This window comes from Notolepis coatsorum (assembly GCF_963971535.1).
Source record: "Notolepis coatsorum genome assembly, chromosome: 7".
In the NCBI taxonomy this organism is placed as follows: Eukaryota; Metazoa; Chordata; class Actinopteri; order Aulopiformes; family Paralepididae; genus Notolepis; species Notolepis coatsorum.
The window spans coordinates 143,441,347-143,456,318 of NC_140171.1; positions in this window are offsets into that span (position 1 = coordinate 143,441,347).

A 14,972-nucleotide genomic window follows, 5' to 3' on the forward strand; every position below is an offset into this window, starting at 1 on the left:
AGGGGACTTGTGCTATGTATGACTTAGTCCACATTGCAGCCGGCTTGTGGGAGGCAAGAAACAGCGTCCGTGACAGGGGAGGGTTGATTGGATGATACGAAATTGGGATGGGAGAAAAATATAGAAAAATGGGAGAAAAAGTGGATAAAAAAAAAAAAAAAAGCAAAAAGAGCAACAAAAACATCCAGTGGTTTTCTGTTCTGCGACTACGAGTCTGACACTGCTTCCCAGCCCTACAAGTGGCCAAGAAAGGAATATTCAAATAGAGTTATAGGACAGACTTTTTTGGATTTTGGCCACTACAATAAGTCAATGACATGCTGTGATTGAAGAGCAAGGATTATTGGAGTATCAAAGGGATCCAAAGGAATCAAAGACGAAAAACGCCGGCCCGACGCGTGGCTGCAAACAGAGGAAACGCCGGCCCGACGTGCAGCTGTAAACAAACAAACAAACAAATAATTTAGGTATGTGCTTGCAAAACCAACGCCACATGAATAATTATTCGTTTGGAAGAAATGCATGAATTATTACTAAACGGACTTCACCTCTGATATTGGTGTTTATGGACAGTGAATATTTTATTTTGTGCTTGTGATGTTCTTGGATAAAAAGAGCAGCGGAGAAATACAGCCATGAATTAACTTTAGAAGTAACCTGTGTTAATTCCAGAAAAACAAGGATAACGAAATAACACTGTTTCTAAACATGTTGAAGACCTTTTGGATTAATTTATTTGTTTATTTTTAATTAAAATGGCGAGTTCAGATGAGGCAGACTCGCCCGTTAAAGACATGGATGAGGCGCAGCTGCGCGCATCGAGGCAAGGAAAGGCTTCCCATTTAACACGGAGAATGAACATTGTGAACAGCCTAATGACTGATAAAGAATGCCTGGATGAAGTCAAAGGTAATATGATAAAGTTTAACGGACTTTCGGATGATTTTAAAGCCTTGCATGTCTCATATGCGCAAATGTTGGATGAGAGCGCAAGAAAAGAAGACGATGAGAAATGGTATCAGCCGAGAGCCACGCAGATAATCTCATTCCTTGCCAAAGTTACAAAGTGGATAACCGACGTAGAAAATGCTGATTCACTCAACTTGATTCAAGTGGAAGGTCTGCCAGCTGAAGAAGGTGAATGGGTAAATGAAGGAGTAGGGTATATCTGCAGTGCCGCAGCCCGAAATGAAGACGGCGATCCAAATATGATGGCCACACGCTCAACGAGGTCTAGCCACTCTTCCTCCCACTCTTCCTCTTCCTCAAAATTACGCATCAACGCGGAGGCAGAGAGAGAAGCCTTATTGGCTAAAGCTTCTATGTTACAAGAAAAACATGCCATTGAAGAACAGGAACAAATGTTACAAAAAAAGAGAGAAACATTAGAATTACAAGGAGAAATAGCAGCCAGCACAGCCAAAATTAACTATCTTAAAGACATTGAATTAAAAAGGTGCAGCCCTGCACAGGCTGAAGCAGCAGCTACCACGCTGGTAGATTCAAAGCCAGATGTTTCAGTTCATCCTTATGACAGAGGTGCTCCAGTTGTTAGGAGCAAGGCAGGCACACATCACTTGCCCTTTTTTAATGTTAATGAAGGTAATGCTCACAGTTGGCCGATGCTCAGCCAGAAGATGACATTAATGACCAGCATCAGCCACAACCAGTGCACAATATTCGACCTGTCATGCCCCAAAACACACAGCCAACTCTGACACAAAGACAAAGCCCCCCTACGCCCAGCACAGCAAAGGAAGACCACTTGATTAAAATACTGGAAAATCAAAGCAGCTTGACGAGGATTCTTATGAAACAACAACTTCTCTCGACGCTGCCGCAGGGAAATATTCCACCCTTTGATGGACACATTCTGGAATACAAGTCCTTTATTCACTCCTTTGAACATTGTATTGAAAGCAAAACAGACAACAACAGAGACAGGTTGCAGTTCCTTATACAGTTTACAAGAGGCCAAGCTCAACGGCTAGTCAAAAGCTGTGAATACATGTCTCCAGACAGAGGCTATCAGAAAGCAAAAGATCTACTAAAGGAAAACTTTGGGAACGAATACAAGCTCTCTTGTGCTTACCTGGAAAAAGCTTTATCCTGGCCCCTGGTTAAAACTGAAGATTCAAGGTCGCTGCAGGATTACACCATGTTTCTAAGGAGTTGCTGCAATGCTATGGAGGAAATGGAGTACTTGGAGGAACTAGACACAGTGTCCAACATGAGAAGCATTGTGCTTAAACTACCGTACAAGCTCAGGGAGAGATGGCGCAGCACAGCCTACGCACTGCAAGAGGAGCGCAGTCATAGAATAAGGATTTTAGACCTTGTCTATTTCATTGAAAGGCAAGCTCGCATACTGGCAGACCCAGTTTTTGGCGATCTTCAAGACCAGTCAGCTGCCAAAGGAAAGGTGGCTGTAAATACTAGATTTCCTGTTAAACCACAGATCCCAAGGGTGTGTGACAGCAGTTTTGCCACAGGTGTCACTATTTCCCCAAAACAAGAAGGGCTGACACAACCCTCCTGTCCTTTCTGTAGGTGCAAGCACACATTGGAATTGTGTAAACAGTTCTTGGAAGAAACACATAGGAACAAGCTGAACTTTGTAAAGATCAATGGCATATGCTTTGGCTGTCTCTCCACAGGCCACATTAGTAGAGACTGTAAACAACGCCTCACCTGTAGAGTTTGCAAGCAAGCCCACCCAAGTGCCCTGCACATCTATATGAAAAATGGTCCAGCTAACCAGACTGAACAGCCCTCTGGTGTAGCAGGCAGAACCACAGCAGAGTTATGTGGTCACATAGGGGCCGGAGAACAAAAGAATGTGCTGTCCATTGTCCCAGTTCAGGTTAAGGCAGCAAAAGGCAGTCAAGTCTTGCAAGTCTATGCACTCCTGGACCCTGGTTCCACCGCTACCTTCTGCCACGAAGCGCTGATGTCTAAACTCAATCTGAAAGGCAGAAAAACTCATATTCTGTTAAGCACAATGAATCAGAAAAAACTGGTGCCATCTCATGTCATACCTGGAATTGAAGTTTCAGCACTGGACAGCGACCACTTCTTGCCTCTTCCTGACGTTTTCACCCAGCCAGAAATGCCAGTCACCTCAAGTAGCATTCCCAATCAGAATGACTTAACGCAGTGGGCGTACCTGAATAAAGTCAGACTTCCCAGTATCAGTGCTAAAGTGGAATTATTAGTTGGCACCAATGCTCCAAAGCTGTTAGAGCCATGGGAGGTTATTAATAGCCAAGGTGAGGGCCCCTACGCAGTAAAAACTCTATTGGGGTGGGTTGTAAATGGGCCACTCAGAAACGGCGGTGAGGACAATACGGAGAGAGTGACTGTGAATAGGATATCAGCCACAAGCCAGGAAGGGCTTCTAATGTCACAGTACAACCAGGACTTCAACGAAGTGTCATCTGAGGAAAAGCCAGAGATGTCAGTTGAGGACAAAATGTTTTTGAAAGTAGCCAGTGAGGCTACCCTACAAAATGGGCACTACAGTCTAAAGTTGCCTTTCAGGAAAGCCAATGTCAGCATGCCTAACAACCGCCAAATTGCAGAACAGCGCCTGCAGGGCTTAAAAAGGAAGATGAACCGGGACCAGCACTACAAGCAGGAATATGTTGCATTCCTCAGCAACATCTTGGAGAACAACTACGCAGAGGAAGTCCCACAGGAAGAGCTGACACAGTCATCTGGACACAAAAGGTACATACCACACCATGGGGTGCACCGCCCCAAAAAGAAAAAATCCAGAGTCCTTCCTTTAAAGCACATCACAGTACCGCAACTGGAGTTGGCAGCTGCAACACTGTTGGTGAAGGTAGACAAAATGCTGAGGAAAGAACTACACATGGACTTAAACCCCTCAGTCTTCTGGACGGATAGCCAAACAGTACTCGAGTACATTGGTAACGACTACACTAGGAAGAATGCTCTGATGTTGACCGTCAAAAAGCGTAAAGAGCTTTCCCCAGGTCACAGCCACACCCACTCAAGCAGCCAAAAGGTGAGCACTGAGCTAGGCGCTTTCAGGACCACACTTGGTGGACAGCTCCTCACAGTGGAAGACCTCTCACAGGCAGAGAGGTAAGTCATCACCTATGTTCAAAAGCAATCCTTCCCAGTGGAAATGGCAGTGCTGGAAACCGCCTACAAACCATCTTCTGCGAGAGATCTGACCTCTACGCCAGGACACAAGAATACCTTCTGCTACTCCAAGGGAGACAGAAATGGAACACAGTGAGAAAAAAACTTTAACATTGGAGATGTTGTCCTGGTAGTTGACCCAACTGCTCCACGGGGGTCGTGGCCACTAGGCAGAGTACTGGAGACCAAGCCTGATGCAAGAGGTCTGACCCGTACAGTGAAGCTCCAGACAAAAACTTCCATTATTGATAGGCCCATAGCTAAGCTATGCCGCCTCCTGGAGATTGAAGAATAACAGGTCTTCTTTCAACATCGACAAGGGATGTAATGTATATACTTTATTTTTCTAAATTCATTATTTGTTGGTGGTTTTACGGCTCCCTGCGTATACGGTTTGAATAATTGATTCTGAGAGAACAATTAGGGGCCGGTGTAGGAGCCGCATTTAAGCTTATTTGTTTTGATTCATTCTGAACCTGTATTAATACATGTCTCTGTTTCAGTGAGTGGGGCGCTTTGCTCAGGTGAAGGGGGCGGGGCTAACGCTATAAGCCACAGGTGCGGCGTGTGACGGCAGGGCAGCAGGCAGCAGCAATACTGTCATCAGTCCCGGCGCCATGGGCGGGCATTAGGGGGCCGGGCCCGCCCACTGAGTCAGCTGTGTCCACCCTGGTCAATTTTTTTTATTTTTATTTTATTTTTTTCAATCAAAGTCAACTATCCAAATCCTTAGTCGGGGACAGCCCAAGTGGGCACTGATGTCAACAACAACACTACTGAAGCTAGCACGGCACTCTGTGAGAATTCGTTTTCTACCCTCAAGAACGTCTTTACAGAACATCGCCTTAGTATGCTTCATCGACGCAACTAAGGCCAATTTAATTCAGTTGGCATTTGAGAAGGACTTAACAAAAAAGTTCAGGAATGAGTGGAGGGGCAGTGTTTTAAGAAGATTTCACTCTGTCCCCAAACGCCACTTGCCTCTCTACTTATGATGGTGAGTAGCCTGTGGAGGAATTTTGTTTGCTTTTTTATGCACCTTATTTTTGTCAGTTCAGTTCAGTTTGTCAGTGAATTCAGAGGTGTTGAATAAATGGAGACTTTTCAAAGATATAGAATAGAATAGAATAGAAATAGAATATTATCCTGAGGGAAATTTGACACTGCAAATCACTCAACATTAAACATTTAGACAGAACAGTCACAAATATGAATAACAAAACAAATGGCCTAAGAATAGAATAAAATGAAATAGAATAAAAATAGAATAAAAGATACAGTAAATAAATACAGTAAAAATATACTGAAGTCTACAGTAGGTGTAATATTGCACAGTGCTGTTTAAAAAGTAAGAGTCCAGGAAGATGGTAACTGTCACTCTGTGCTCAGTGATGCAGTGAGGCACAGTGATGCATTGTATAGTCTGATGGCTGTCGGAATGAAGGACTTCCTCTGCCGTTCAGTGCTGCATTTAGTTAGTGTGAGCCTATAATAACATGCTCCTCCTGTCAGCCAAGTCTGTGTATAGTGCAGTGCTTCTCAAACTTTTTCTGTCAGGCCCCCCTTTGGCGGACCAAAATATTTTGGGCCCCCCCCCCCTCGCCACAACAAAATAGTCATGAAATGGGCCATGTTTAAATTGATTGAAATAACACCAATATCGTGACCTTTCAAATTGTGCAACCACTTTACAACTGTGCAATTGTGCAACAACATAACAATACAGTCCAATACACACTCAAAGACTGTGCTTTAAAAAAAATAGAGACATCTTGTAACATTGCAATACAATTCAATTGACACTCAAGACTGGTTTTTCAACAATAGAGACATCTTGTAACATTGCAATACAATTCAATGACACTGCTTTAAAAAAAAAAAAAAAAGATAGAAAACTTTGTGAAAAACGTGTGAAAAAACTTGTGAAAGAACTTTGCAATTTGTGCAAAAAAAGAGAAAATGTAAGTAAATTATGTGAGTCATCACAGCATTAGTGGCTGCAATGAGCCTGTTTTGCACTGCACATCTTGTCAAAACGAGGTTGCAGGCTTGATACTGCCACTCTCAAGTCATGCTCAATGTTGAGCTTAGACCTGTGCTTTGTCTTCAGTGAAGCAACAGCTGAAAATCCAATCTCACAGAGATAGGATGTGGCGAAGGGAAGAAGGATGCCCACAGCCCTCTGCCCTATGAGTGGATGCTCCCTCTCCACACCAAGCCAGAATTCAGTCAGTGTCTGAGCTGTAAACCTCAGCCTCAGGGTGGAGTCAAAGGTCATTTCGATGAGTTGCTCCTCTTCAGCAGAGCTGAAATCAGCAGATACTTTATTTTATTATTATTATTATTATTATTATTATTATTATTATTATTATTATTATTATTATTATTATTATTATTATTATTATTATTATTATTATTATTATTATTATTATTATTATTATTATTATTATTATTATTATTATTATTATTATTATTATTATTATTATTATTATTATTATTATTATTATTATTATTATTATTATTATTATTATTATTATTATTATTATTATTATTATTATTATTATTATTATTATTATTATTATTATTATTATTATTATTATATAATGTACAACATAAATAAAATGTATGTAGCCTACAGCACAAATGTCATAATTAGTCAGTCAATAACATAAAATACCAACCTGCTGCATTGAATGGATCCACCACCCAGTCATACTGAGCACTGTTGTTAGGGGGGAAATCCTCTTAGGGAAGTGATGTGCTGCCTGAGACAGGTGATCACTGTGGTGACTTGAGAAACACTGCTTTCAGCAAACTCAGTCAGGTTCTCAAAGGCATCAGTCTGTTGTTCATCAAGGCGCCTGCCCCACATCTCCAGCTTTCCACTGAATGCAGTGATCTTGTTTGCCAGCTCAGGTAGGTATTTATCTTTGCCTTGAATTGAATTGAATAGAATACTTTATTTAGATGTTTGCAGAAAAAAATCACATGACAGTAAGTACAAGGTCAACTAAATAGGATTAAAAAACCCAAGAAAGCCAATGGCTTGTTTCAATTGGGGTCCTTTTGTAATCAATTCATATTACATTTAGTGACAAACAGACAGACACTAGTCTACTCTAGTTTAGAGTAGACTTGACAGATACTAGAAGACAAAAAATATCAACATACCTTTAGGGATGGGAATTGATAGGATTTTATCGATACGATTCCATTATCGATTCTGCTTATCGATTCGATTCTTTATCGATTCTCTTATCAATACCTGATCAATTTATAATTTAAATAAATAAATTGGAAATGCAACAGAACTAAGCTGGTTAGAATAACAACATGCAACTTGACATTTCTGATTGTCATTTATTGTTGAGCCCCCATGTCAGGGGCGACAGTGGCTCGGGAGGTAGAGCAGTCGTCTGGCAATCCGGAGGTTCCCGGTTCGATTCCCGCTCCTCCCGGGCAGCGTGTCGATGTGTCCTTGAGCAAGACACTTAACCCCTAACTGCTCCCGATGAGCAGGTTGGCACCTTGCATGGTTGCCTCCGCCGTCGTTGTGTGAATGTGTGAGTGATTGGGTAAAATGTAAGGAACAAATTGTAAAGCGCTTTGGATAAAAGCGCTATATAAACTAATTTAATCTATTGAATAACAGGTCGTTATTCCTCTGACTTCTGTCTCACACACACACACACACACACACACACACACACAGAGCTCCCTCTCCGGGCCCCTGTCCTGTAAGGTATTGGCTTGTGTTGCTACATGGACACATTTGTATGTTGCACCATGGTACTTCCTGTCTGACAGACTCAGAGTAGAGACTTAGTAAACAAACACTCCGGCTCTTATTATATGTGAACTAAAGAGTACAAGGTTTACACAACAGTCCCCACCCGCTGTTTTATTGTATTTGTACCTGTACTATCCGCTGTCAGCTGTTTATCTCTCTTTGTGAGCTTGATTAAATAGCGTTAGCTCACGTTAGCTAGCGATAACTCCGCGGCTAATTTTAGCTCACCCTAAACTAAATCAATGACTAGGTTCTAAAGCATTCAAGTAGTTTTCACTGCACATAGAAGTAGCCAAACAGCGAGAGCATTTCGGGAGCATATTACCAAAACCCAGGCAATTTCGAGCCCTTAATGAATCAAATAGAGTCTGCCATGGCTACATGCTAACGCTAACATTATTGCGCAACTAGGAAAAACCTGGCAGCGATAAGGGAATCGAAAGTCACGGGAGCCACACGGTTCCAGGCATCGGCCAATTAGGAACCGGTTCCCAACCGGAACCGGTTTTCGATTCCCATCCCTACATACCTTGAAGCTGAAGGTTTAATTCATTCAGCTTTCCAAAGACATCGCTGAGATAGGCCAGTTTCATCAGAAATTGTTCATAATTGAACTTGCTTTCAGCTTCTTGCATGCTCTCCTCCTCCAAGAACACCCGAATCTCCTCTCGTAGTTCAAAGACTCGCGACAACACCTTCCCTCGCGAGAGCCACCTTGCATCGCTGTGAAACAGCACTGCAGAATGGTCAGCTCCCATCTCCTCACACAGCGCAGAGAACAGGCACGCTTTCAGGGGTCGGGTTTTGATGAAATTTACCACGTTTATAACTTCTGTCACAACCTCATTCAGCTCAGGGCTAAGCTGTCTTGACGCTAGCGCCTCTGTGAATTTACAGTGCGTCCATTGCGCGTTTGGCGAGGCCGAGACCCCCTTGATGAGTGGGAGGGGTTTTCCCTGATGGCCTGGAGCTTAGCAAGGTTCCTCCTCTCCGCCACCCTCGCTAGAGTCCAGCTCCATCCCAACCACGCTACTGGCCTTCTTGACCATCTTATCCAGCCTGTTTGTGTCCCCTGCTCTCAGTCCGCTGCCCCAGCAGGTCTGTTATATATATATCCGTTCAGTCTGTTTTTGTATAAGTGAAAGTTCTTAAGATAGAGAGAAATTAGATTTTTCAATTGCCTCTCTGCTGTTTAGTTCAGCACCGTGGGCAGCGCCAAGCAAGCCACAGCGCCGCTGTCCCAGCTGAAACGTATAAAAGGGAACCTGTGTTGAAAAACCATTGTGCCCCCCCGAGAACATTTTATGGCCCCCCCACTAATTTGTTTCTGCAGCCTGGTCTGACTGTCATTGACGCAACCTTTTGTTCCCGAGATTATTAGGATCTTTTGTTTATTTCTATGTACGATATTGTTTTCATATTTTGTTCTTGCTGGACATTAAACAAGCAAAAAGAGCAACAAAAACGTCCAGTGGTTTTCTGTTCTGCGACTACGAGTCTGACACTGCTTCCCAGCCCTACAAGTGGCCAAGAAAGGAATATTCAAATAGAGTTATAGGACAGACTTTTTGGGATTTTGGCCACTACACTCTCCATTGAACAAAGCGCAAGCGCTGGCACAAACGGCCATACGTTCAGAAAAATAAATAACGCACATCCTCCGTTTGTTGGTGCTGAGCCAAACTCTAAAAACAGTAATACATAAGACAAAGCGGGGCTCGCAACTCACTTGTTGTTCCAAGGTGTTTTAATTGACAAAAAGGCAGTAGATGCAACGTTTCGACCGACCCTTCCGGTCTTCTTCAAGCATGAAGACAACACAACAATGACATATTTTTATACAGGAAGTGATATAAATTGAATATCAGCCCCACCTGGTGATCAGGGGCGGTTCCAAGACTTGCATGATTGATACATTTTATACATGATTAAGAGAACAATTTATCTTTTCATTTGACATTTTTTAGGAGATTTTTTGAGAAATATCTATATTAAACACAACATTAAGACATAATTTACAGATAGGCAGCAGTGTGTAAGGTACAAGTCCTAGTGTTATGGTTTGTAACCGACCCCAATCGCACAACACAAGACAGGTATGATGGTTTGCCAAGAAACAGATATTTATTTAGAACAGGGAAAAAGGGCACTGTCCCTTTAAGGGAGAAACACAAAACACTGGAATAACACAAGAGGGGAAGGTAAAGTGCCTTTAAGAGGCGGGCAGGAAAAGGGAACACTATGGGAAGGTAAGGGAACGCCTAAGGGAAGGTTAAGGGAACGCCTAGGGAACAGAGGAACTAGGGACTAGGAGAACTAGGGAAAGAGGACTAGGGACTAGGAGAACTAGGGATAGAGGACTAGGGACTAGGTGGAACTAGAAGGGGAGAACTTGGGACAGAGGGGACTGAGGCCCGCGGAGGCGGGCTGGGGAACAGGGAGGAACTGGGGACAGAGAACCGCGGAGGCGGGCTGGGGACAGGGAGGAACTGGGGACTGGTGGGAAAACATCTGGGCCGCTCTGCAGAACAGAGGAGAGGGTTAATATTCAAAGGGAACAAACAGAGCAGATGCAGAACAGTCCAAATAACAAAGTAACAAAGTAAATACTATCTTCGTGTGAACAAACACACAGTGGGAGATGAAATGTCCAAAATAATATCCACGAGAGAACAAAACAGAGTGGGAGATGAAATGTCCAAACTAATAACTAAGTGAGAACTAAAGGAGGCAATACGCTGGGTGAGTGACATCACAATCAAAACTCACCCAGGCGTATGCGTAATGGTACAGGAACAGCAGCGAGACGGGGGCAAGAGGCATTACGCTGAGTGAGTGACATCACAATCAAAACTCACCCAGGCGTATGCGTAAAGGTACAGGGACAGCAGCGGGAACGGGGGGCAAAAAGCATTACGCTGAGTGAGTGACATCACAATCAAAACTCACCCAGGCGTATGCGTAAAGGTACAGGGACAGCAGCGGGAACGGGGGGGCAAAAAGCATTACGCTGAGTGAGTGACATCACAATCAAAACTCACCCAGGCGTATGCGTAAAGGTACAGGGACAGCAGCGGGAACGGGGGCAAGGGCACTACGCTGGGTGAGTGACATCACAATCAAAACTCACCCAGGCGTATGCGTAAAGGTACAGGGACAGCAGCGGGGCGAGGGCATCGCCACCGGGTGGCTGGCTGTCCGAGCCGAGGAACAGAGTGCTGGAACAGTGGCGGTGGCGAGGGTGTCGTCCACCGGGTAGCCGACTGTCGGAGCCGAGGAACAGAGTGCTGGAACAGTGGCGGTGGCGAGGGTGTCGTCCACCGGGTAGCCGCTGTCGGAGCCGAGGAACAGAGTGCGCGCCACACCTTGGTGTGCGCGTCGGAACAGTGGCGGTGGCGAGGGTGTCGTCCACCGGGTAGCCGCTGTCGGAGCCGAGGAACAGAGTGCGCGCCACACCTTGGTGTGCGCGTCGGAACAGTGGCGGTGGCGAGGGTGTCGTCCACCGGGTAGCCGCTGTCGGAGCCGAGGAACAGAGTGCGCGCCACACCTTGGTGTGCGCGTCGGAACAGTGGCGGTGGCGAGGGTGTCGTCCACCGGGTAGCCGCTGTCGGAGCCGAGGAACAGAGTGCGCGCCACACCTTGGTGTGCGCGTCGGAACCGAGAGACGCCTCGGGGTGCGTCTGCGAGGAGGAGTGTGCCAAGCACGAGGATCCTTGGAAGATGCGCGTTGCGCGCTGGAGACTGGAGAGCGTGCCAAGCCCTTGAAGATGCGCGTTGCGCGCTGGAGACTGGAGAGCGTGCCAAGCCCTTGAAGATGCGCGTTGCGCGCTGGAGACTGGAGAGCGTGCCAAGCCCTTGAAGATGCGCGTTGCGCGCTGGTGACTGGAGAGCGTGCCAAGCCCTTGAAGATGCGCGTTGCGCGCTGGTGACTGGAGAGCGTGCCAAGCCCGAGGGTCCGGAAGATGCGCGTTGGTCTAGATGTGCGTCAGGACGAACAGCTGCGCTGGGGTCTGCAGTGGAACGCTGGGGTGCCTCCCGTGGAAGTTACAGGGAGCGCAGAACAGTCTCCTCCACAGGCTACGGCGACAGCAGACGAAGGCTTGAGCGCATCTGGCGCGCTGGTCTGGATGTGCGTCAGGACGAACAGCTGCGCTGGGGTCTGCAGTGGAACGCTGGGGTGCCTCCCGTGGAAGTTACAGGGAGCGCAGAACAGTCTCCTCCACAGGCTACGGCGACAGCAGACGAAGGCTTGAGCGCATCTGGCGCGCTGGTCTGGAGTGGAACACTGGAATACCTCCCGTAGAGGATTAGAGAGCGCAGTACAATGTCTCCCTCCAGGCAAACGGCGACAGGTGGCCAAAGCTTGCACCTCGTCTCACGCCGGAGATAAAACAGCATAGGCAGACAGAGGATCTCCCGAAAGAGTCTAGATGTTTAGGGAATATGACTCGGCAAGTATACAACACGACCCCACCCGAAACGAGGGGAAGCGCCCTGGTATTTAAAGCCCACCGGGGAACTAATTAGCCTGCCACCACAGGTGCGAGAGGTAATTGATAATAGTCCAGGTGTGGCCACTGAGAGTAAACGAGAGTAAAGAACGAGAGGGTGGGGGCTAGAGAGAGTGAGTGAGAAGGGAATTTCTAACAGTAGGCTTTAAAGAAACAGAGAAAAGGTGGTGAGCAGCGGGCAAAACCTCACAGTACCCCCCCCTCAACGGGAGCCACCTGGCGACCCAAAACAAATACAGACAGAGTGGCAGGGGGCAAAACAAGAGGTACTGGCCAAGCCAGCAGGGGAAGCCACCACAAGAGTGGGGCTAGCAAAAGAAACAGGGTCGCCGAGGGGTAACTAGGGTAGCAGAGGGGCAACTGGGGGAACTGGTCTAGAGGAACTGGGTCTAGAGAACTAGTCTAGCGAACTGGGCAAGAGAACTGGTCTAGAGAACTGGTTTAGAGAACTGGTCTAGAGAACTGGTCTAGAGAAACTGGGTCTAGAGAACTGGTCTAGAGCAACTGGTCTAGAGGAACTGAGGGGCGAGCAGGGTAGCTAAGGGGTAACCATAGAAGCACCGGGAAAGGGCTAGCAGAGGGAAGGTTAGCTGCCAGGGCACTGATAGCTACAGGGCCTATGCTAGCTGTACAGCTACATCAACATAGAGGCTGCGCAAGCTGCCGGAGCCAGGCTAGCAGAGGGAAAGGGTAGCTGCCAGGGCACTGATAGCTACAGGGCCTATGCTAGCTGTACTGCTACATCAACATAGAGGCTGCGCTAGCTGCCGGAGCTAGGCTGGCAGACAGGGCTGGACCAGCATGAGAGCACAAGCTAGCTGGAAGGACAGTCCTAGCTGTGTGAGATTCTACACAAAAAAGTGGAGGCCATGCAGAGGGACCGGGTTAGCTGCTTGGGCCTGGCTAGCTACAGGGCCTATGCCAGCTGCAAGGCTGCATAAACATAGAGGCTGTGCTAGCAGCCGGGGCAAGGCTAGCAGACAGGGGCCATGCTGGTAGTAGAGGCCTAACAAGCTGCAGGGGGGTCAAAACAGGGCTAACAGGGAAGCCAACAGGGCTAACAGGGGAGCTAACAGGCTAACAGGGGAGCTAAACTGGGCTAACAGGGAAGCCAACAGGGCTAACAGGGGAGCTAACAGGCTAACAAGGGAGCTAAACAGGACTAACAAGGAAGCTAAACTGGGCTAACAGGGGAGCTAGAGGGAACAAGAAAAAAAAGGCAAACTCAACATACACCGTCTGTGCTGGCTGGGGTCGTCGATTTGGTGGGGTCGTACTGTTATGGTTTGTAACCGACCCCAATCGCACAACACAAGACAGGTATGATGGTTTGCCAAGAAACAGATATTTATTTAGAACAGGGAAAAAGGGCACTGTCCCTTTAAGGGAGAAACACAAAACACTGGAATAACACAAGAGGGGAAGGTAAAGTGCCTTTAAGAGGCGGGCAGGAAAAGGGAACACTATGGGAAGGTAAGGGAACGCCTAAGGGAAGGTTAAGGGAACGCCTAGGGAACAGAGGAACTAGGGACTAGGAGAACTAGGGAAAGAGGACTAGGGACTAGGAGAACTAGGGATAGAGGACTAGGGACTAGGTGGAACTAGAAGGGGAGAACTTGGGACAGAGGGGACTGAGGCCCGCGGAGGCGGGCTGGGGAACAGGGAGGAACTGGGGACAGAGAACCGCGGAGGCGGGCTGGGGACAGGGAGGAACTGGGGACTGGTGGGAAAACATCTGGGCCGCTCTGCAGAACAGAGGAGAGGGTTAATATTCAAAGGGAACAAACAGAGCAGATGCAGAACAGTCCAAATAACAAAGTAACAAAGTAAATACTATCTTCGTGTGAACAAACACACAGTGGGAGATGAAATGTCCAAAATAATATCCACGAGAGAACAAAACAGAGTGGGAGATGAAATGTCCAAACTAATAACTAAGTGAGAACTAAAGGAGGCAATACGCTGGGTGAGTGACATCACAATCAAAACTCACCCAGGCGTATGCGTAATGGTACAGGAACAGCAGCGAGACGGGGGCAAGAGGCATTACGCTGAGTGAGTGACATCACAATCAAAACTCACCCAGGCGTATGCGTAAAGGTACAGGGACAGCAGCGGGAACGGGGGGCAAAAAGCATTACGCTGAGTGAGTGACATCACAATCAAAACTCACCCAGGCGTATGCGTAAAGGTACAGGGACAGCAGCGGGAACGGGGGGGCAAAAAGCATTACGCTGAGTGAGTGACATCACAATCAAAACTCACCCAGGCGTATGCGTAAAGGTACAGGGACAGCAGCGGGAACGGGGGCAAGGGCACTACGCTGGGTGAGTGACATCACAATCAAAACTCACCCAGGCGTATGCGTAAAGGTACAGGGACAGCAGCGGGGCGAGGGCATCGCCACCGGGTGGCTGGCTGTCCGAGCCGAGGAACAGAGTGCTGGAACAGTGGCGGTGGCGAGGGTGTCGTCCACCGGGTAGCCGACTGTCGGAGCCGAG